This window comes from Meleagris gallopavo, chromosome 11 (genome assembly GCF_000146605.3).
Source record: "Meleagris gallopavo isolate NT-WF06-2002-E0010 breed Aviagen turkey brand Nicholas breeding stock chromosome 11, Turkey_5.1, whole genome shotgun sequence".
NCBI lineage: Eukaryota > Metazoa > Chordata > Aves > Galliformes > Phasianidae > Meleagris > Meleagris gallopavo.
This window is the reverse complement of record NC_015021.2, coordinates 3,814,796-3,836,319: the sequence shown is the minus strand read 5'-3', so window position 1 is coordinate 3,836,319 and position 21,524 is coordinate 3,814,796. Positions and strand designations below refer to the sequence as shown.

At 41.2% G+C, this 21,524-nt stretch overlaps 1 long non-coding RNA gene across 2 annotated transcripts; it reads left to right on the top strand.

Annotated features, from left to right (window-relative positions):
* On the top strand, positions 1-16,386 carry LOC104912547. 2 transcript variants are annotated; one of them, XR_794730.3, is made up of 3 exons: positions 1-59; positions 10,126-10,217; positions 16,326-16,386. It is a non-coding gene; the product is annotated as an uncharacterized LOC104912547 (long non-coding RNA). The 2 variants fall into 2 exon arrangements; XR_794731.3 differs by lacking the exon at positions 1-59 and adding an exon at positions 7,264-8,504.
* The last annotated feature ends 5,138 nt before the right edge of the window (positions 16,387-21,524 follow it).

The window sequence follows — 21,524 nt, the reverse complement described above, 5'->3', positions numbered from 1 at the left end:
CGCGTCCGTGTGGTGCGGCAGACACGGCGTGCGGAAAATTAAAATGCGATGGTTATGTGGTGAGTGTTTTTATTTTGGAAGTCGGTTCCGTTAATTTTCACGCCTCTTTGTTAATGTTTCTAATAGTTGATGGGTTTTTTCCAGCCGCGCAGATGTAGCTTAATTACGGTGGTAGAAATGAGGTCAGAACCGCGGCTGCTGTGCGGTACTGTAGCTAATCTCAACTAGATGTGATCTCTTATTAAAAAAAAATATGTGTATATATATATAGACTGTATAAATTAACGCTACTAAAAGAGAGATGAGGAACAACTTCTTCCTTTCTTTGCCTGCGTTGAGTCTGGTTCTCCTGATTGTAGCTATTTTTTACCTTATCCACAAATGAAGTGATGGGTGTGCATGGGGCAGACCCGTGGCCGCTGTGTAGCACAAATGCTGAGCTGCGTCTTGGGACGTTCTGCCGATGCTCTGTATGCTTGGAGGTGTGTTTTTACATAGCTAAGTACTGCGTTTTGAGAGCTTGTGTTTGCAGTAGCCTGTAGGGTGTTACATACAGCACTTCAACACTTCAAGGAAACATGGAAGAGTAAGTTCACGTCACAGAAATGAACATACATCAAACAGGTGGTCGGGAGGAGGAGAAAAAGCATAAAAGAAAAGCATTCTTGTTGGAACGTTGTTGTGCAGTGAGCCTGGTGTCTCTGGAAGAGCTAAAATTAATAGCTCTGAAAATGGTTTAGATCTGTAGTAAGGAAGAGGTGGGAAATTATTAGTAGGTTTACCTCATGGGTGCATTGAAGACTGACCACATCTTACTGTTAGGACTTCTTGTAACCTCTTCCTTCTTGCACAGAAATCACTGTGCTAACAGAGCAGAAAGAAGCTGTTTGACCTGTGCTAGTTTGATAGCATTAGCATTACTGAAATCATATGGCACTGATGGGAAGGCCAGCTATTGCTTTAGAGGGTTCTAATGGGTTAGCTCACTTTACAAAGATGTACAGCCTCTAATGCAGCAGCTAGAGCACAGCCATCCCATGTAAAGGAGCAAGCTGAGCAGCACAGCTAGCAAAATAGTGCTGGTTTGCAAGAGGGGTGTTCCTGCTGCAGGAGGACTCCTTGCTTGTTCCTGTTCTTGTGTGTGTTGGACAGTATTGTAGGAGCCTCCTATGCATCTGGAGCTGCCTGTGAGCAACCACAAAGTGAAGATAAGGTTTTGTATTTTAGCATCTTCCAGTGGGTTTAGCAAAAAGTAGATACTGAGGTTCCAGCTTTTCATCCCCTTCAGGAAGGTGTGATGTTGTTCATTTTAATTTAGCAGATCTCACTGTGCCTGGTGCTGGTCTCTAAAATGGCCGTACAGGGCTATGGGAGGGTAGCTGCAACCTGTACCAGATAGGATAGATACAGACGTTTAAGCTTCCTCACCCTAGTGAGGATCAGGATGCGCTCTTTAGTTACAGCTCTTCTCATTCTTGGAAATCAGTTTCTTTTGCTGTGCCACTTTAAAAAATATTCTTAGAAATGCCTCAGTAAGTTGCAGTTTCTTACTTTGTATGCTTTTTCTGCATACTTTGTGATGTAGTGATTAAGAATTTGTTTACCTTTCCAATTATATTCATAGGACATGACTATTAATGAACCAACAGTGGACTGTAAAATAAGGAAAATAAGCTGTCTGTTGCCTGGTCTGGTGCAGGAAATGCTCTTGTGGAGGGGGTGTGTGTGCAGACCAAGGAGCCACTGGAACCAATGAGACAGGTTTACAATTGCAGGTGTTTGGTGGAGAGCAATCAGCACTACCAGTGTGCATATGACATGAAAACCAATGGTATGAATGTCCATTGCGTGGTTTGAAAAAACTCTGTATGTGCTTCTGTATGCTAGGAAGTAATGTAAAAAGGAGCAGATGCGGCAGTGGAATGCTGGCTTTATTACAGCTGTGTGTTTTGATTCCTTGTGTCTTTTTGTAGCATCCATTATTAGAATGAGAGCCACTTGAATTTTCCTTGGAGTAGCTCTTCTGCAAGTTGTTACCTTGCACTATTGGCTTCAGTAAAGGAACTCTTTCGCTGCTTTATTTGGTTTCCTGTGTGGAATGATAGTTTCCAATAAGGAAGAAGTGGTGGTCGTTGAGGCTTCTCATATTCCTAGATAGGTGACTCCTTCCCAGAAGAGTGTCTGTGACCCTAAGATGAAATTCTTGTTACCTTCCATAAACTGAAGTCCATTTGTGAAGGTAATTCTGATTTGTGACTCTGTTTTTTCTCTCAGAAGTTAGGGCATGCTCCTCTGTTTAGAAAGTCGGGTTTTTCCTCTTCCTTCCAACCGCTGCTGGCAGGTTGGTCCCTGTGGGGACACCCGTGAGCCAGAATGGCCTCCCAAGCAGAGAACCTTTCCCACGTGAGCAGTAGCTGTAATTACCAGAATAATTCTAACTGACCTATATTAGAAGTTAGAGCAGTAACGTGACCAGCGGTTATGTGTAAGGTTAGGAACAGCATTTTAAAGTGAGCTCATGTCCCTGAGTGAATTCCAAAAGCTTGTGTGGGGGGGTTCTCAGTACGTTGTAAGGAAAGAGGCAACTTTTCCCTTCATTATCAACTTGAGCTTGAGAAACTCGAGAAATACATTTCTGTTCTCTGAAAGGTATGCTCTGATTACTGCAAACTTCAGTTTATTTAGAATCCAGCTTACAGGTGTAAATACACTTAAACAGTTTTAAAACTTAATAACCTCATATAAAAAATGGTAGAATTGTAGAGTATGTGTTGGTTCTGTATAACACAGCAGCCTTCTGCTGTCTCTCGAAACAAATGCTCATTCTTCACTTTGCTGCGTAGGGCACTGGGGATGCTGAGGTGTGAAGACAAAACTTCTCACTGCTTCCTAGTAAATTGTCAGAGCATGCTCACACTCCAGTGAACTCTCCAAAAGCTCAGATTAGTCTTCATACAAACACTACATAACCAACCTTCTGTCACATTTCACCCCGTAAGTTAATTTGCAGTGTGTCATAAATGCTTTTTTCAGAGACTGAGTCACGGTGTGGTTCCGCAGGCCGGGCTACCAAGCAGCTCACTCAGCTGAGGTTTGGCTCTGTCTTGCATGTGGGCCTCGACTGTCTGACCTGCTGGGGGGCTGCAGCAGGCACAGTGCTTTCTTCTCCCCCCTTCTGCCCCACTCTTGTGATGCTGACACCATTAGGAGCTCAGCTGGATGAGGGGTCAGGTCAGTTTGGCAGTTCTTGAGAGCATGCAGCATAGGGATGGAGTGGGAAATTGTGGGAAGTAAGAGAAAGTGGAAGGCCTCTGATGACTTCGAGCGATGATAGCAGGGCAGGTTCTTGCATCAGTGCAGCAGGGGCAGTGCTCCACCCTTAAGGTAATTCATTCTGTGTCCTGTTATCAAGATTTGAGAGTTTGTGCATCTCTAGAAAAATGTTCTTTTCCCAGTTTTGGCATTGTACCAAATTGTAACCAAAAAGCAGAGGCTGGCTGGTGGTTTTTTAGCTTTTCCTGTTCAGTGAGTACAGTCATAATCTTCAGTCCATGCAGGAGCAGGCTTAGTAATAGCTTCACAGTAGGACAAAACTTTTAGCAAACAGCAACATGTGGGAAATAGTCATTAAGTCTCTCCCTGTCATCAACTTCTTTATCCCTATATAACGTGGTGATCTTTAATTAACTGCAGATGTAGAATCATCTTGAGTTCATTGGATGTTAAGATTCTTCCAGCTGCAGGGTATAGAGGGAGGTGTATCTCAAGAGGATATTCAGCTGTTCTGTGTATCAGTCACTGTATTGATAGCTCTGAAAATTCTAGAAGGTCAAAATTAAAATGCATTGCAAGACAATATCCAGAACATTCTCCGATGTATCGTACAGCATATAAACTGGTGGTAGGTAGTAAGAAGCTTGTATGAAACCTCAGCAGAAAAAAAAAATCTCTTTTTTTCTTTTGTCTCATCCCTGGGAGTTCCCTGTGCTGGGATGGATGGGCACAGGGCAGCCAGCACAAGGCAGGGGCTGCAGCTGGGTGAGTCCCTTCCTCACAGCATTCTGTGCTTCACCTGAGCTTAACTGAAAGAGGAGCTAATGCATTATTGGTAATAGACTAAGATTGTCCTACTGAGGTATTTTATGGTCATTTGTATAGATAACTACATGATCCGTTTTGTTTTGTTTTCAAACATCAGCACACTGTTGAAATGAACATCTAGAAGAAAAAATGCTTTTGAAAGTACGGCATGTTCCTAACTGACAGAAAGCTTTAGTTTGTGCTGTTTGCTGACAGAAAGTGGTTCTACTTTCAGTCCTGATCGATCTTCAGAGCTCTAGATGAGGTGATGCTTTTAAACTCACTTGTAAAGGTATTTTATTTTGTTAAAAGTTCTGATCCCTTTTAACAGTCAAGGCACTTAGATTTGTTCAGACTCTTTAATCACCTTGACTGTTTTTTTGAAGGCAAACTTTTACTTTGTTCGCAAGTTGTAGTTCCTGTCAGTTATTTGTAATGTATGTCATTGGTGGAGTTCCTAAGAGCTTCTTTTTGTTATTATTTCCAAAATGAACATTACTGTGTGACAACTGCACCATGCCCCACTCCAGGTGATGAGCCAGGTGCTGTGTGGACATTGATGCACTTTTTTTTTCCAGTTTGGGGCCATGTCTGTTCCTCATAAAGGGTAAGACTGAGACTGTCATTTGAAGAGGGTCAGGAAAGAAAGTTGTCCAATGGGATCTTCTTGAAGATGTACAAAATCTAGAATTTCAGTTTCAGAATCTTGATAACAGAGTTGGGTTTTGTTCTCTGTAGTACAAATAAATTCATCTGATTAGCACATGTGGATATATATATATTTAACTAAAATTAGTTCTTTTTTACCACAATTTCTTCAAAAAGGAGTTGAATGCTGACATGCTTTTCTGAAAGGTGCCGCACTTCCTAGGAGCAGGTGGATTTCTGTTAAGTACTTTGTGATTTTCAACTTGTACTGGTCTGAAAATGGAGATACAATGAGGCAACATGTGTGGAACAGGTGGTCTAATCCATGTAGATGCCTAAATTAGTGGTTTAAAACAGAGCTTGTATTGATTAATGAGGAATCTTTCTGTTGCTGCTGTCTTCTGAGATCAGTGTTGTAGTGCTGCAGCTCCAAAGTAAGTGCTACGAAGAGGGGTGTGAAGAACACGAGCTATTTTCTAGCCGAGGCAGGTGTGATATGGGTTGGTTTTTGGTGGTGTTGGAACTGGTGACGCTTTCATTACTTGTAGCTGACCCAGCAACTTGGAATCGTTTCCACTCTGCAATACTCTCAATTGAGTAAATCAAAAAAACATTCTTCAATCATGATAAAAATCGTAACGTCAGCATTAAATATCATTGCAGCTTTTTCTGTGTTTCATGAAGACATTTCTTTAGCATTTTAGGTAGTCTCAAATAGTTGCCTTAATTTGTAGATGTTTGATACTGATACCATCCTGATATAAGTTACGCTTTGTGTTGTGGGGAGGTGGCCTGTGAGGCTGGGGAGGGCCTGCGTGTGCTGCTGGTCTTTGCGAAGTTTTGGTATGCGAAGTACTGGTCAGAATTTGAGGAAATTAAAGAAATCTAAGATGTTTGCTACAGATTTATTGTCAAGGGCTGAAAACAGACAGTTCTGGTGTGGGGCTTTTCTTTTCTACTGCTAGGTTTTAGCCAACATATGTATCTTATAGGAATAATTTAAAGTTTGACTTTGGACCGTAGAAAATAATGTACAGAGGAGTACAGAGGTAGCATTTTTCTCAGATAACTGTTTCTATTCTGCAGTGTTTCCTCTACTGGAATTTTGCTTCAGAATAGATCTATCTTTTGACTTGTGATGAAGAATATGTATAGAGAACTAAACTAACTACACTGGAGCTTGGTGATCTACATTTCTGTAAATTTACTGTTTTCGGTGTCTTTTTAATGGCATCAGCAGAAGTGGTTGGGCAGTGTAAGTTCTAGAAGAAATCACACCTTGGTTCTTACGGTTGTTTTCTCACAGAGCTGTGCAATACTTGACCAAAAGGTAAAATCATGGGAGCGGAGTATAAACCAAGATTAGATTATGGAGAACTTCAGTTCAAGTAAAGCAGTCTGTGCGTCATGTGCTTTGGGCTTTATGCGTCCTTGGTTCAGTAGAAACCAGCTCAGGAACAAAAAGGTAGAGTTTTGTTTCTCTGTCTGTGTGGTGCAAGCTGTCAAACAGCAATTCAGAACGAAGAGAATCTCCATTCTGAGGCCATCTGTGTAAGTTCTTTTGTCTGAACCTGACAAGGGGTCGTGGCAGATGGTGAGGTCACAAAGTCTGGCTTCTTGAGCTTGACAAAATGTGTTCATAAAGCTGGAAGAATACCAACTGTTTCTGCTGTCTGAAAAGCACTGTGGCAAGTGACTGTAATAGTTCATGGACAATACCTTCTGGATCACTACGCTTGATGGCAAATAACTTGTCAAAGATTAAACTAGCTTGCATATCTGTCAGCAGGGTGAAACTGACTAGAAAATGTTTTCTTAGCTATGTTTTATGTGAGTAAATTACTTGTAAAGCCTCTTGAAGTGAGACAGGGAAGGCAAATTGCATCATGAATTTTGGGCCAGAGCTCCAGATGATGTACTTGGAAGGTGCATGTGGAAGGAGGAGAAAGAGAAAGGAATGACAGAATCCTAATTTTCAAATGTGGCACAGGTTGTCAGTATTTGTTCTTTGCTGTGGACCATTGTCACTGCGTGGCTTTTCTGTGGCAACTTTCTAGGCTTCAAGATGGCTACACAGATCTAGCAGTCCCTTTTGCCTTGGAACATGAATAGATAACTCTCTGTATTTTTCTCATTGTGTCCTTACCAGATAAAAATGCTTCTTATTTTCTTAGATGTTTTGTTGTGAAACTAAAACTAAAGGCTCTTTTTGCTACATTATGTTTTAGTAGACATATAGTGTGGTATTCAGATGCTGGAATAGCTCCTTGGTCACAGCTGCAGCAGATTGGGGCAGCAAGGGAGATAGATACAGCTCATGCAGTAGGAAAGGGACAACACTACCAAATTGAGTAGCATATATTCTTATAGCAGCTGAAGTGATACAATATCTGAAAAAACTAAGAGATCTGTAGAAAGCCTGATGGAGTTCAAGGAGCATGAAATGAATGAATGAATGACTAAAAGGACATGGCAACTGAAAAGGTTCATTATTCAAACATTTATTCATTCTCAGAACCATGAAATAGATAAATAGATACATAAATAAAAAGATGCGACAGTGTTTCCAGATTCTCAGGTTTAGTACCTGAACGTCTTTCCAGAACTATCTCCCTAAGACCTCTCAAACCTATAAAAGGTGCTGCTTTCCCAGCTGTCAGCAGTGGGTCCCACACTGTGGTGCTGGCCCACCACCCACATGTGCCCTGTTACATCTGCAGGCACCGAGTGGGGCTGCCCAGCAGGCAGCATCAGCATGGCTGCTGCTGGAACGGCCTTTTTAAAGGATGAGGTTAGGAGGGCCCAAGGATTCTGCTGCTTGTGGGAGCTGGGGAGGCGCTTGCTGTGCTGGGCCAGTTGTAAATCCAAATGCCATGCAAGGTAGAGGAGCAGAGGTGACCCCCAAAGTCTGGTTGCTCGGTGGCAGCGGGAGGGGGGCAGAGTCTGGCACTTCTCCCTCCCTGCTGCTGCAGCGCGGCCTGGCAGGGCTGGAGCAGCTCTGGCTTAGGGTGGTGACTTTCTTCAGGCGCTTGAGTGGCGGAGGCCCTGTGGGTGCCACTGTCTCTCTGCCTTCTTCTGCTGCCATCAGGCTTCTCTCTGGCCCAGCAGCTGCTCCCTGCATGGCCTGGGCACCTGGGCTGCTGCACAGGTGTTTCTAGTTTAGATCAGCCTGTGGGGCAGGGGCAGCCAAGGCTTTTGTCAGGGCAACTTTTCTCTTGCATGTTCAAGCAGTTGTGGATTATCTCTCTTTAAGTATGAATGGCAGTAGAAGAGTAACTAACAAAAGCAAAGGAGAAGAGTTAGTTGCTATCAATTTAGGATTGTTATCAATTTAGGACTTTAAGATACCAGAACTAAGGCTTTTAATTGCTGAAGACAAACATGGTCTATCAATCAGTTAATCGTACAGTTTAGATTAAAATAGGGTATGTTATACATATATGGAAATAAATAAATTCATCATATCCTGATTTATTTATCTTTCTGTTCCATGGCTTCAAACTTGGATACAACCCAAATATATTTTATCCTTATTTCTACTACTCAGCAGTGCTACCTCTAAAATACCTGGCAACAGCCAGAGAAAGAAATGAAGATCAGAACACGTACTGTCATCGTCATCTCTACTACCAAGGTTTATTTTATTGGAGCCTCCATCCCTCCCACCAAAATTGCAAGGGTTGCTTTATGTGTAAAGCAACTGACGTACCTTCCTACAAGCAGCAAATGCTTCTTCCTCTGCCAGGAATTCAGGGACGGAGGAAGATGTTTTGTAGGTACAGTGTATTTTTTCTAGTTTGTCTTCATTTCTGGCATATGTTCTGTGCTTTCAATATGCACGGCTTCTGCAAGGGAGTAGCTGCATACCTGGGTGATGCTCTGCCATGCCAGCAGTCTCCCAGAGGCTGGTGTGTAGGTCCAACCAGAAAAAAAACCACTAAGTATGTTTTGCATGATGTCACAAACAGGAGATGTGCAACCCCTCTTTGGTTCTTACGCTTTTATTGGATATTTTAGAAATTTAGAAAGCAGGCTACCAAAATCAGTGATGTTCTTTAAGCCTTTTAAATTACATCTCACTCTTCAGGATCAAGTGCTAAATCTGTAAAGGAAAGGGTTGAGATGGTGTCTGGAAGCAGGACTCAAGTGTATTATGAATTTGAGGACAACACTGGGCTGGAGGAGCTGTAGGCTTAAGCATTTGGCTGCTCACAGGGTTTCAATTTTGAATGGTGCTGTGGGGAGTCAGGAGTTGGACTCGGTGACCCTCGTGGGTCCATTCCAACTTGGGTTATTTGATTCTTTCAGTCTGGTTCTTTATCTGCGTTATCCATAATCATGAATGCAGTGTCAGTAGTCTGTCATGAGCAACATACTCTACTGAAGTCCTTTTTGGTCCTTTCTTAGAAGGGAGGAGAAGACATGGTCGTACTCAAAGCTAACAGAGTTTGAATTTCAAAGGAAGCAGCATAGATTGTACTTGCTTTTGCAGCTGGTGAGTTCTGCTGTAAGTGGTTGTGACTCACAGTAACTAGTTTTCTAAGGTGTTTTCTAAGATTTTTGTGAATCAATTCCACTAATGAAAGTGTGAGCATTTCCCCCTTGTGCATCTAAGCACAATTCAGATGTCTTTTTAGTCCCTTTTGTTAACAACAAGTAGTACTTACAAAGTGCTTTCAAAGTACTTGAACATTTTGTCAAATTAATTCTGTCTCTGAAATGGTTTGTACTGCAACCGTTTGTAATTTGTTTTCCTTTTTTGTGAGACTTCTGGAAGATTTGATTTAAAAAAAAAAAAAAAGTCACTTTAAGTATTCTTCAGTTTATCAGAATGTTTCTCTTCCCTGGAATTTTAATATAATTCGAATTACAAAGGCTTGAAAATATTTAAAAAGTGAGTTTGAACAGGAATGCGTTTGGGTTTTTTTGGATGTTTCCTGAATTTGCTAAATGTTTGCTGTGTCTGTACATTTCATATTATTTCCTGCTCCTTCTCAAGATCTTTGTATGTGTGCTGTGATAGAATTAGAAGTTTTCTCAATTGAGAAACTCTCAATTGAGAGTTAAAGACAGAATGAAAGGATTAATTCACTTTCAGTTTTTGGGGTCAGTCTGTATTTGATGTAAATGTTTGCATGGCTTTAACTACAAGACTTTAGTAACGGTATGATAAGCTCTGCTAGCACAGTAACGTATCAGGACTCTATATTTAAGATTACTTCTCTGAGTATTTCAAGCATTGTGAATTTCTAGGGTATGTGCTGAATCTTCTGTTGTGGTGAGTAACTTTATTAAAATAAACACGTGCAAAATTTAGCTGTTCTGGGGAGATGCAGGGTTTGGGTAGAGAGCTAACTGAGAATGTTAACTCGTATGCTTTAATTTACTTTCTTACAGGTGTTGGTTTTAAAAATTCTGTGAAGATGAAAAGGGATATCTTATGGTTTTACAGAATATAGAGCAAGACTTCTGACATGACGGCAAAAAATGTAAGTAACGTATTCCTTTTTATACTGATGTGCTGCCAGTCACTTTTGACTTTCAGAATTTGAAGCTCTTTGTGTTTGATTTCTTGAATGGACAATATTTTTGCATACTACAAACATCTTCTGCTGAATTTTATTCATGTAAACTAGTTGGATGCTCCTTAAGGATACAGAGTTGAATCAGTTATAGGTCAGGTTAATAATCAAGGCTTTCTTGATTATTATATACTTATTGTATAATAGGCTATTGTGTATAATAATCAAGGCTACTTGATTATTATATACAATACTTTCTGCTGTTGTTTCCACTAACATTGCTGGAAACTTATGAGAATCGCTCATTTTGTTGAAGCACCAGAAGAAGATCCTACTGAGTCCCAGTTTCAAAACTGTAAAAAGAGCAGACATACAGGCATTGGTATATAAACTCATGATTTCTAGAAAACTCAAGGCTTTCCTGTCTGTTCATCTGCCACATTAGCTAGACTGTGGTGTGTTGTCCAGAAGCTCTGTCTTTTACTCCCCTGCTCCCATTTCTGAGGAAGCTTGTAGAACGGATAGCATCCTGATCTTAATTTTTGGCCTGAATTGCAGTGCTTCTCGAGGTACACAATTTGTATACAGAATAGTTTTGATTAAGGTGATCAGTGAGCAATCATCACTTTGAGCCCTCAGCAATTCGTTGCCTTAGGTAAAACATCCTGTGGTTTAATTAAATTTAAACAGGCTTAGGATCCAACATGGCTTAAGAAGGAAGTACCCAGAACAGAAGTGCAGGGGATGTTAGGACGGCTTTCAGTTCAGTTGTTCAGAAGTGGCAGAAGCTTTTGTGCATATTTTGATCGATATCGAGGCTATAGCTTGGTTAAATGAATTCTCCAGTCTTTGAAAGATCTTTTCTGTTCATTTTATTAATAATTTTATTTGCCATGTAGTTCCAGGAAGAGCTTTCAGATGTCTTATCTATTTGATTCAAGCTGACCAACTCAGAGGATAAATTAATGTGTATTACTTATTTCATAGGCCATATTCAAGTGTAGTATAAATAGATAATTCTACTGATGTACGTGGTTTTGACCTTTACTTCAGTGTAGTCAAAGTATAAACAGCAGCGCCAATAAAATCCCTGGAGTGTTCTGCAGTATGGTCACATACTCTGGGAGGAGTCTCAGGAGCCCCATCTATTCCAGTAGGAACCCTCGATGCCTTCATGCAGAATGCAGTTGTCTGGGGCTTGTTCAAGGGCTGCTCAGGGCTTCAGTTTTGAAAACCTCTGATGACATCTAGGCTGGGCAACATACCCTTCTGCTGATACAGAACCATATTTTTGCAGTTAGGTACTTTAACTCAAGGCTGTAGTTTCTTCATAGAGTAAGCATCTTATTGACATGCATGCTGTGAAAATTTCTACAATAAACTGTGCTAACCTAGTTTACATTTGTTAAATATGCTTGTCCAATGGATTTGGAGGGGGAAAAAAAAAAGACTAAACCAACCAAACAACAACAACCAGAAAACAAGTGTAAAAACTGGAGTAACGATGTGCTTTCTGTCTTTATTTCTAGCACTTTTTCAGGATTTCCTAACCTCAGTTACTCATTACAACACGCACTGGCCAGCAGCATCAGCCCACAAGTATTGTTATGCTACTAGAAGGCCAAGGAGCACTTCTGAAATTTAGAGCTGCGGGATTTAGCTTGCATCTTTGATTTGAAATCTGTTCTGAATATAAGGCTGCATTTGTTACGCTGTCTGAAATGTTTTACTGACATGCAGAAGTTGAAGTGAAACATAATTTCTGGATGGAGCTTATCTGCAGAGATATCTCCATCTCTTTGTTCTGTAGAAGCATCAAGGAAAGAGATCTTGAAAGTACTGGAATTTGGGCGTTTTTGGAGAAACTTGTGAAGGGTGTATATCTCACCAAATAAGTACACTCCAAGAAACTGTCATCTCTGTGTTCCAGAATCACTGCCCTGCATCTGGGACACAGTAGATGAGAGATGTTTGCTCCTAATGCATTGAGACAACAAAGTACAGCAAGTGTGGGCTAAAATGTCTTTGTGATCTCACATGCACCACCAGGGTTGAGCTACTTTGTCTACAAGGAATTTGTGCTTCAAACACAGTAAAAATTTTCAGTCCACCTAACACATACAGAGGTTGAGAATAACATTCCTTGTTACTGTTTTTCCTTGCTAAATCTTTGAGTATGCGATAGGAGAATTATCAAGGCTGGGCTCAGTGCTCACTTGAGGGAAATGCAGAAAACTCCCTAGTATCTGGTTGTGCAACATTGCTTATGAAAAGAATCCCAACCAAACCACTAATTTAACAAACCATCACAAAATGGTGAATAAAAGTTTTGGATTCTCTTGGAGATTAAATATTTACATGCTTACAACATACAGTATACCCAGATGTCATTTAAGTTGCCTTGTAATGAGTTATTTTATTCTCGTGTCATGTCTTCTCACCTGTTTTATACCTCCATTTCCACCTGTCCTTCAGGTAAGAAGGCGTTAAAAATTGATAAATGGGAAAAACAAAATCAGCAAGAAACTTATTTTTAGGACAAAATAAATAATATGCCTCAGGAAAGTTATTTGAATAAGAACTGTTAGTTTTGATTGCCTAATCTGTATTTATATAAATGTACTTGCAGAGAGTTTTGCCATTGCTTCTTTGAAGGTGATTGTCATGTCACAGATGAGGTCAGTTAAGTGGCCATAAGAGCCTACAGGAATATGAAAGTAGCCCGTTTGTTATTCCCTACCCATGAGCAACTTCCTTGTACTAGAATCTGGAATGATTCCAGGGCAGAGAGAACAAATTTTTCAGGTTGATAGGAGAATGAGTTTCTTGTGAGGTGAGGTATTGCAGGGGGATCTTGGTAACCGGCAAGTGTGTTCAGCAGTGGAGAAGGCTGCTAAGTTATAAGTGCAACTTGTGAAGGTTTACCTCACCTTGAGACTCCTGAGATTTTTTATTTTGGTACATTTCTCAGCCCCATTTGGAAACTTCTTAGTCACTTACTAGGAAATAATAATAAAAAAATGTTATAAGTATTTAACAGGATGCAAAGGCCTGCCAGGTGCTTGCTTTGTGTTATTTTGTGGTTGGATTTATCTTGTTGCAGATAGAAACAGGAAGCCAGCCCCTGCCATGCCCTGTAGTCCAGACACTGGGACAGTGTTACAAAGAAATATCACGAGTCATACAGAAAGTAATAAATGATACCTGTGTAAGCTGAGTGATACCTCTGTAGCCAGAAGTCTTTAAACATGGTCTCAATAAGAATGGGTTACTTGTAGCACAACTAACAACAAGGCCTGCTCCAAAAGTAATGCCTCCTATTTTATTTTGTTGGCTGTCAGGCGGATGCTGGCGCTGTGACAGCAGAGGCTGAACCTTCCCACCAATATGCCATTATGTGACTGATGGCAGCCTGACAGAATGGTAGCTGACATGGAAGTGCATGCGGAACAAAGGTGTGGGAGTGAATTCCTCCATGTGGAAAAATGGCACCCACTGACATTCCTTGGTGCCTGCTGACTGTTTGTGGAGCCCAAGCGGTGGTGTTAGCAGTGAGATGGTGGGCGGTGTGTTTTAGCAGTGGTGTCAGCAATGTGAAAGACAAGCCGTGTTCTGGACTGCCATGCACAGCTGTCACACCACAAAATGGGAGTGCCTCTATCAGTGCATCCACGTGAAACAGCTGATGGTGACTGCACTGAAAAATATCACTTTGTAGCTGAGAATTTGCTCTGTGAAATACTGCTCTATCTGTTGCAGTTTCCACAGAAATACATAGGAGGCATTACTTGCAGAGTAACCTACATACTTGTTTCCTCTTCCTTAAAATCCACTTTGGATTACAGCTAAAATCTACAAGTGGTTTATGTGAAATAGAAGTTACGTTTCTTCCATTTGCCAGGATATAGATAATAAGACTAATACTTTGATGGTTAAACTAAGATGGCCAAAAGCTGTGCTGTTACAGAAATGCAGATAACGTGACCTGCAACCTGACTAACATGAAAATGAAACACTATAAAGTTCTTGTTCTGCAGTAATAGCACAATATTGCATCAAATTTGTTGGTTTTTTTGAGGAGGAGCTTAGTTACGGTCATTCTTCTGTGAGATAAATGCTCTTCTTGATTTGTCACTTCTCATTTAAGCTCTCATGAAATTCAGATTTGTTTTCAAGCTCTTCTAAACTTAGAGGTTATTAAATGGAGAGAAGTGCACGCGTTCACTGGGTGCTCCGTACAACTGTGTTAGTAGGACCGTCATTGTGACACATGTTTTCTGTGCAGACTGAAATTTTGTATTCTTTGGATCACAGAAGGACAAAAAAAAAAAAAAAGCTCAGGTACTTCAGTTTTGACCAACATTTCCTTAAGTACCATATCCATTAAATCATCTAAATGTTCCAGAGAATGCAATGTAAATATTGGAATTTTACAACTGCTGGAGAGCTGTCATTGGGCTGACAGCACAGAGATCTTCCACTGTCAGGGCTTCACTGAAGCACACTGGGAGATGATGGGGTATGTCCAGCCATAAATCCCAAACTGAATGTTCAGTGGTGAACAAATTGCAGTTCTGCATTTGAAGATGTTCTTGGGAATCCTAATTCTTACCCTTTCTTCTGGAACAAATTGTGCCCTTATATCTAACACTTGGTATCCAGCCTTGTTCCTTTAGTGAAGCTCTGATTTAAAATTTTCTTATTTGTGTTTTACAGCTTCTCACAGAGGCAGGGCGCCTATGGATAAGCCAGTTCCGTATTCCCTGTGTGTAGGCAGTATTATGATGGGAGGGTGTGGGCTCTTACGGTGGCTGTGCAGCTGGAACATCCTTTTGAGGCTGTGCGCTGTGTGAGTCACTGAACTTTCCAGCCCCGATTTCAAAGATCCTCTCAGGAACACCTTGTGCACACGTTGTCAGGGTGAGGGCTCACCGTGCCCCTCCTGCAGGAGCAGTCACCACAGCCCTGCCCTGGGCACAGGAGGGCGGATGCCTCCGGTTGCTGCTTGTCCCCAGGCAGGCAGAGGCTCTGGCAGCAGACCGGCACCCATCTCTGCTCAGCCCTGCCCTGCTGCAGTGCCACCATTTGATTTGTGTGCAATCAAACGGTTCTCTAATTAGATATGATTACAATTCTACAAATGACACTAGCAAATGTCCTATTTTTGCCACATGCATCTGTAAAATAAAGCAAATACTTGATCCTTGATAACATAATTGTTTTTGCTTATCTTGGATTTTGTCCTAGTCACTTATTGAAGCACTCACATTTTGTAGTATTTTTTAAAAGATTTTCTGGTAGTTTCCGTAATTGCCTGCTGGAAGAATCATGCTCTGATTCTAAGTCGGTTCCAGAGGAGTTCAGTCACTCGGTACTTTTGGCAGCTTCCATCTTGGAAGCAAACCAAAGTACTTTGTTCACTAAGGTGCTACAGATGCAATGCTCTGAAACTGTGGAGTGCTGCATACTGCTTGCTGCTGCTGGGTGCATGCCTTACTACCTGGGACTTGGGGACTTTCTGTTTCTTCCCTCCTTGTCTTGGAGTGGTGACCTTGTGTTTTTCTAAACAGACTCCATCTTTCTGTGCCTTGTGTATATGCCAAAATCAGAGATGCACTGTTTTGAATATGGTTGTAAGTTCTCTGTGTCTCCAGTAATTTACTCTGTGTAAATTATCTCTAAAGACCAGGAGATGTATATAAAATACATCATAGTCACGTCTCCTCAAACCTGTGCGCTGTGTAGTGTTGTTGGTGACAGCTGCCTTGTAAGACTTGGAGGGGACAGTGACTCAGACAGTGATAATGTGCTTTTTGTATAGTACAGTATGAAAATATACAGGGACTTGGGTTTTCTTAGTTAAGAACTTAAACATTTAGTTAATGTCTTCATTTATACGCAGTCAATGTCTTGGAACCTTGCTTCACATATCATGCTTTCATTAGGCTCTGCAAGCCATAGGATTATGATGTTTCAGCAGTGCAGAACAGATTACTTTCATAACACTGTTGGTTGCATACTGGAAAATGTGGAAAGGTCTGTCATATTTTAAGACTTGAAAAATGTTTTGTTCAGGTTGGTGTGACTTCCACAAATGGAGACTTGAAAGGATTTATAGATCAGAACCAGAGTCCAACAAAAGGTAAGAGAATTCTACCTGCATATGTAGTAGAGAAGCATACACTAAGATTTATTTCTCTCTTATGTTTACTAAATGAATATTGCTGCTGATTTCACAGCACAGTATGTATTGTTTTGGGATGCTCAGAATTTAGTTTCTCAAAATGTACTTTCTTTTCTGCAGCCACGCTGGTAGATACAATGTGTTACAAACATCATGTGCTTCTGATGTCAAAGTTTACAGAGAGAATAGGAAGGTAGTAAAAGCAATTAAGGTGTAAAATAACCTTTCTGTTTCCTTTACTTGATTGTGAGTAATGTAATGAATTTCCTATTTCCCACCCTAAAATTCCTAGACTCTATTGTAGTCATCTTCCCAAACAAGAGTGGAAGTTGTCGGTTTACTTCTATAAGTGGCTGGACAGCTTAAAGTAATAGTTTTGTCCTATCCAATTTCATCTTACATTCTTGGTGAATCACTTGTGACCAGTGCATCGGCAATCAGAACAGCCATGGATTCTGATGAAATACATCTGCAACTCCTCTAAAGTACTGGAAGAGTTGGATTTGCAATTTGTGAAATGCCTCAGTGAATCTTTTTAAGTAAATGTTGTTTGCTGTTATGTAGTGCAATAAGGAAGTGCATGCGCCAGCTAGAAGAAAGATTTTTGGCTCTTCACAACGATTTAGATCTATCAGACTTCAGAGTCAAAAAATGAAAGAATCTAGATATAATTTGTAGAGCTACGATAGCTTCCTTGTTTTCTAAACTGTACCACCACAAGCTGGTTTTAGGTCTTTGAGAAGTGTTTGCTAGGCACTGGCAAGATAATTATCCTTCTTGTTTCACTAGTTTTTTATTATTGTGTCGTAAGACTAGGCAAAAGACTGAAGTGCAATATCTTCAAACAATTTCTGAAGCCAGCAATTGATTTGTCCAGAGAATAATTGAACTGAATAACTTCATAAAGTAGATGATGTTACTGTTTGTAGTAGTACCTTGATCTTATCGCTCCTAGTCTTTATTGTATTTTTCTTGTGGGATGGTCAACGTATTATTTACCTCTGCTTTTCTGTACTTTCAAAAATATTATGCACTAATATTATTTTATGTTTATTAATTTATTTTACCTTGAGATATAATTAAAAACCTCTGCCATCTCTGCTGAGATATTACAGCTGCTGCTTCACCATGGTCTTAGACTGAAATATGATGGACTTATGATGTGTTCCAAAGTAAAAGAGAGATCATAGAATAGCTTAGTTTAGGGAAGATTCTCTAGCTCCAACCCCGTGCCATGGGCTGGCTGCCCCCGACCAAATCAGGCTGTCCAGGGCCCCATCCAACTGCCTCCAGAGATGAAATATCCATCTCACCATCCTCTGACTAAAAAATTTCTTCCTTACATATAACCTAAATCTCCTCTCTTTCAGTTTAAAGCCGTTTCCCCTTGTCCTATCACTACCAGACTGTAAAAAGTAAAAAGTGGGTCCCCCTCCTGCTTGTATGCTCTCTTCAAGTACTGGAAGGGTTGCAGTGAGGCTTCCCCAGAGCTTTCTCTTCTCCAAGCTAAACAAGCCAAACTCAACCTATCTTCATAGGAGGGGGCTCCAGCCCTTCGATCATCTTCATGGCTCTCCTCTGGACCTGTTCCAACTGCTCCACATCCCTCCTGTGCTGGGGGCCCCAGGCTTGGACACAGTATGCCAGGTGGGGCCTCGCAAGGACAGAGTAGAGAGGGCCAATCTCTCTCTCTGCTGGCCACTCCTGTTTTGATGCAGCCCAGGATACTGTCAGCCTTTTGAGGTGCACACTGCTGTCCCGTGTCCAGCTTTTCATCCATTGGGATCCCCAAGCCCTTCTCCATAGTGCTGCTCAATGAGTTCTTCTCCCAGTCTGTAAACATATCTGGGATTGCCTCAACCCAAGTGTAGCACCTTGCAATTGGCCTTGTTAAACCTCATTAAATTCTTGTGTGCCCACTTTTCAAGCCTGTCCAGGTCCCTCTGGATGGCATCCCTCCCTTCTATTGTGTCAACTGTACCACTCAGCTTAGCGTCATCAGCAATCTTGGCTGAGGATGCACTCAGTCCCACCATCTGTGACATTGATAAAGATGTCGGAGAACACCGGTCTGAAGACAGACCCCTAGGGGACATCACTCATGACCGGCCTCCATTCGGACATAGAACCATTGACAACAACCCTCTGGCTGCGACCATCCAAGCAATTATTTATCCACCAAATAATCCAGCATTCAAATCCATATCCTTCCAGTTTAGAGACAAGGATATGGTTTGGGACCACGTCAAAGGCCTCATAGAAGTCCAGATAGATGACATCAGTTGCCCTTCCTTTGTCCACCGATGCCATCACTCCATCATAGAAGGCCACCTGAACAGGTCAGGCAGGATCTGCCCTTGATGAAACCATGTTGGCTGTCTTGGGTTGCTTCTTCATCTCTCACATGCCTTAAGATCTCTTCAAGAAGGATCCATCCCGTAAGCTTCCCAGGCATAGATGTGAGACTCCCGAGCCTGTAGTTCCTTGGGCCTTCCTTTCTCCCTTTCTTGAATATGGGAATTATGTTTCTCTTTTTGCAGTCACCAGGGACTTTGTGTGACAGACATAATTTTTCAAATAGGATGGAGAGTGGTTTGGCAACCACAATCATATCAGATGCCGTTTGCTTAAGGCATGCTCTAGAATTCATCACACCCTCCCAACAACTTGAAACAGTAATTCTGCAGCTGCTGTTGCCATTTGTCTTCCCTGTGTTGATCTGTACTGCCTTCACACTGTTAACCTCTTGGTATTTTTCAGGTTTATTTTGTTTTATGAGAAATTAACACCAACTCTGTTTAGGTACTGCAATTTAACAGGCAAGTCTGAAAGTACTGCTATGTCACTTCTGCTGATTTTTAAATCTTGTTTACCATTCCTGAATAGGTTGGCAGGTCGTTTGTTTTATTTGGTGGTTCCGTTTTCCTACTCCTTGCTTGCTTCCTGTGCTTATTGAATACTGTGGTGATCTTGCTTTAGCTTTCTCAAATCAGACTTTTTAGAGTATTTTCTGTAGTTTTTAATTTTTGAATAATTATAGATATCTGGGGAAAAAGAATTTCTCCTATAGTTCAGGAGAATCTAAATGCAGTTGAGATTTACAGTTGGTTTGGATATTTTAAATGTGGTGAATGCTGATTAAAGAACATAAATCCAAATATGTAATCCTTATAAAAGGCTCACTGCTGCATTCTGATGAAAACTAGATTTTACTTCTTAGGTATGCCTAGAAGTATCTGAGTCCTTGTGGACAATTAACTCAGAATGGTGTTTGCTTTTGTTTAGTGAAAAAACAGAGAAAAGTAATTCCTTGAGACTCTGCTGGGACTTGCCATTGGCAGCTTCCTGGCTGAACTCTGCTTCCGCTTTGTAAAACTTTGCTCTTGGATCTCCCCAGCCAACCTTACACATCGGAGTGCAGGTCTGAAAGAGGAATCCTGAGTCAGAGCCCCAGGATAGGACTTCTGTACACTGCATTTCTTTCTGCATTGTGCTTTTTTCCTTTGTGACTACCAGCTTACCTTTCTGGAAAGAAAAAAAAAAAAAAAGTGTTTTAAATGGTGTTAAAGGGCTACAGTAAAACAGTATAGCAGTGGTAAGAAGATTGAATCCTGCAGCAGGTGCTGATTGTTGGTGTGCTGATCCGCTCCCGTGCATGGTTAAATGCTGAGTTGCTCCATGGCAGAGGCTGAAGCTTGCAGCAAAGCTCTGGTGTCCTCGCACCGATTTTGTTACCTTTCATGTGGAATGCCTTTGTGTGTAAAAGATGATATTACTTCACAGCTAATAGTTCTGTTTGCCTCCTAAGCAAAATCTCTTGGCTGACCAGTGTCTGTACATGGGTGAAGATGTTGGCAATGTATCCATTTGTGTCTGTGAGCAGCAGCTGACAGATACTGGTTAATGGGATGTGCAGGAACGAAGCAGTGGTTTTCGGCTGATTGACTATGAGTGATACATTTGATCTCATCTTCAGATACGCAATGTAGACTAGCACGATTTTGGTGAATCCTACTGTGTTTATTACTTTTTCTGTTACTATATTCTTAGGCTCTGTGTATTTACATGGTGCTTTCCTTTCATTGCTGTGGAAGGAGAAGGGAGTCTGGCTCTAGACCACCTGTCATGTAAGGGTCCATGGGAGAGGGTCACTGAATCTGATCAAACTGCAATTCAAATTGGTTTGAGAGGAGATCTTTTAATGCAGCTTAGCAATTAATACCATTAATTTCAATAAAGTCTTTTTTTGTAGTTCCTCGTCTTACTGAGTCCTGATGCTGTAATCTACTCCATGGAAATGAAGTTTTCAACCCCGACTCTGTTCTTTTCTAATTGTGAGCACCAAACACCTTACTCGTGTTTCAGGTGGTTCTTGTAGGACTGGATGCAGACTTTTCATTGCACAGGACTGCTTTATAGTTATGCTGCTATAGTGGAAGCAGTATGACATTTCTTATACTGTGATCATGATTTTTTCAATGTTTAATTACATATTTCCAATTTCCTCCCTTTTGTGATTTGATCTTTTGCTTGTTTTTGTAGAGATTTTCCATGGGAACAGTGCCAGTTAAAGTTGTGCCTGGGCAATCACAGCTGCTTTTAAACATTACCCTTTGCTCTGTGGCAGCACAGCTTTGTAGGTGGCTCGGTAGTTTGCTGGACTGGGGAACAAGTTCAGTGGAAAAATACCCCATTTTTCCCCCTTGCAAAGAAAAAAAAAAAGAAAAGAAAAGAAAAAAGGTAAATTCACTGCATAACCATAGATGTGGCTGTGCTGGCAGGAATGAGCATTGGGTGATGAGGGCTGCTTGAATGCATTCTTGTGGTGCTGCTGCATGTCTGACCAGACTGGTGCCTCTGGGGGTTCCAGCACAAGGCCTGATAAGCCCTGGGGAGTTCACTGTGTGCTTAAAGAGATCAGCTGAAACGTCCGAGACAACAGAACTGGTTATCACTAGGCCTGCATGTGGTATTTTGAGATCAGTACAACTGTTAACTCCTGTACATTTGTTAGAAATTGAACAGTAAAAGACTGAAAATGTACAGGTCAGTATATCGCTGCGTGGAGTGCTGTCTGAGCCTTCCCCCCC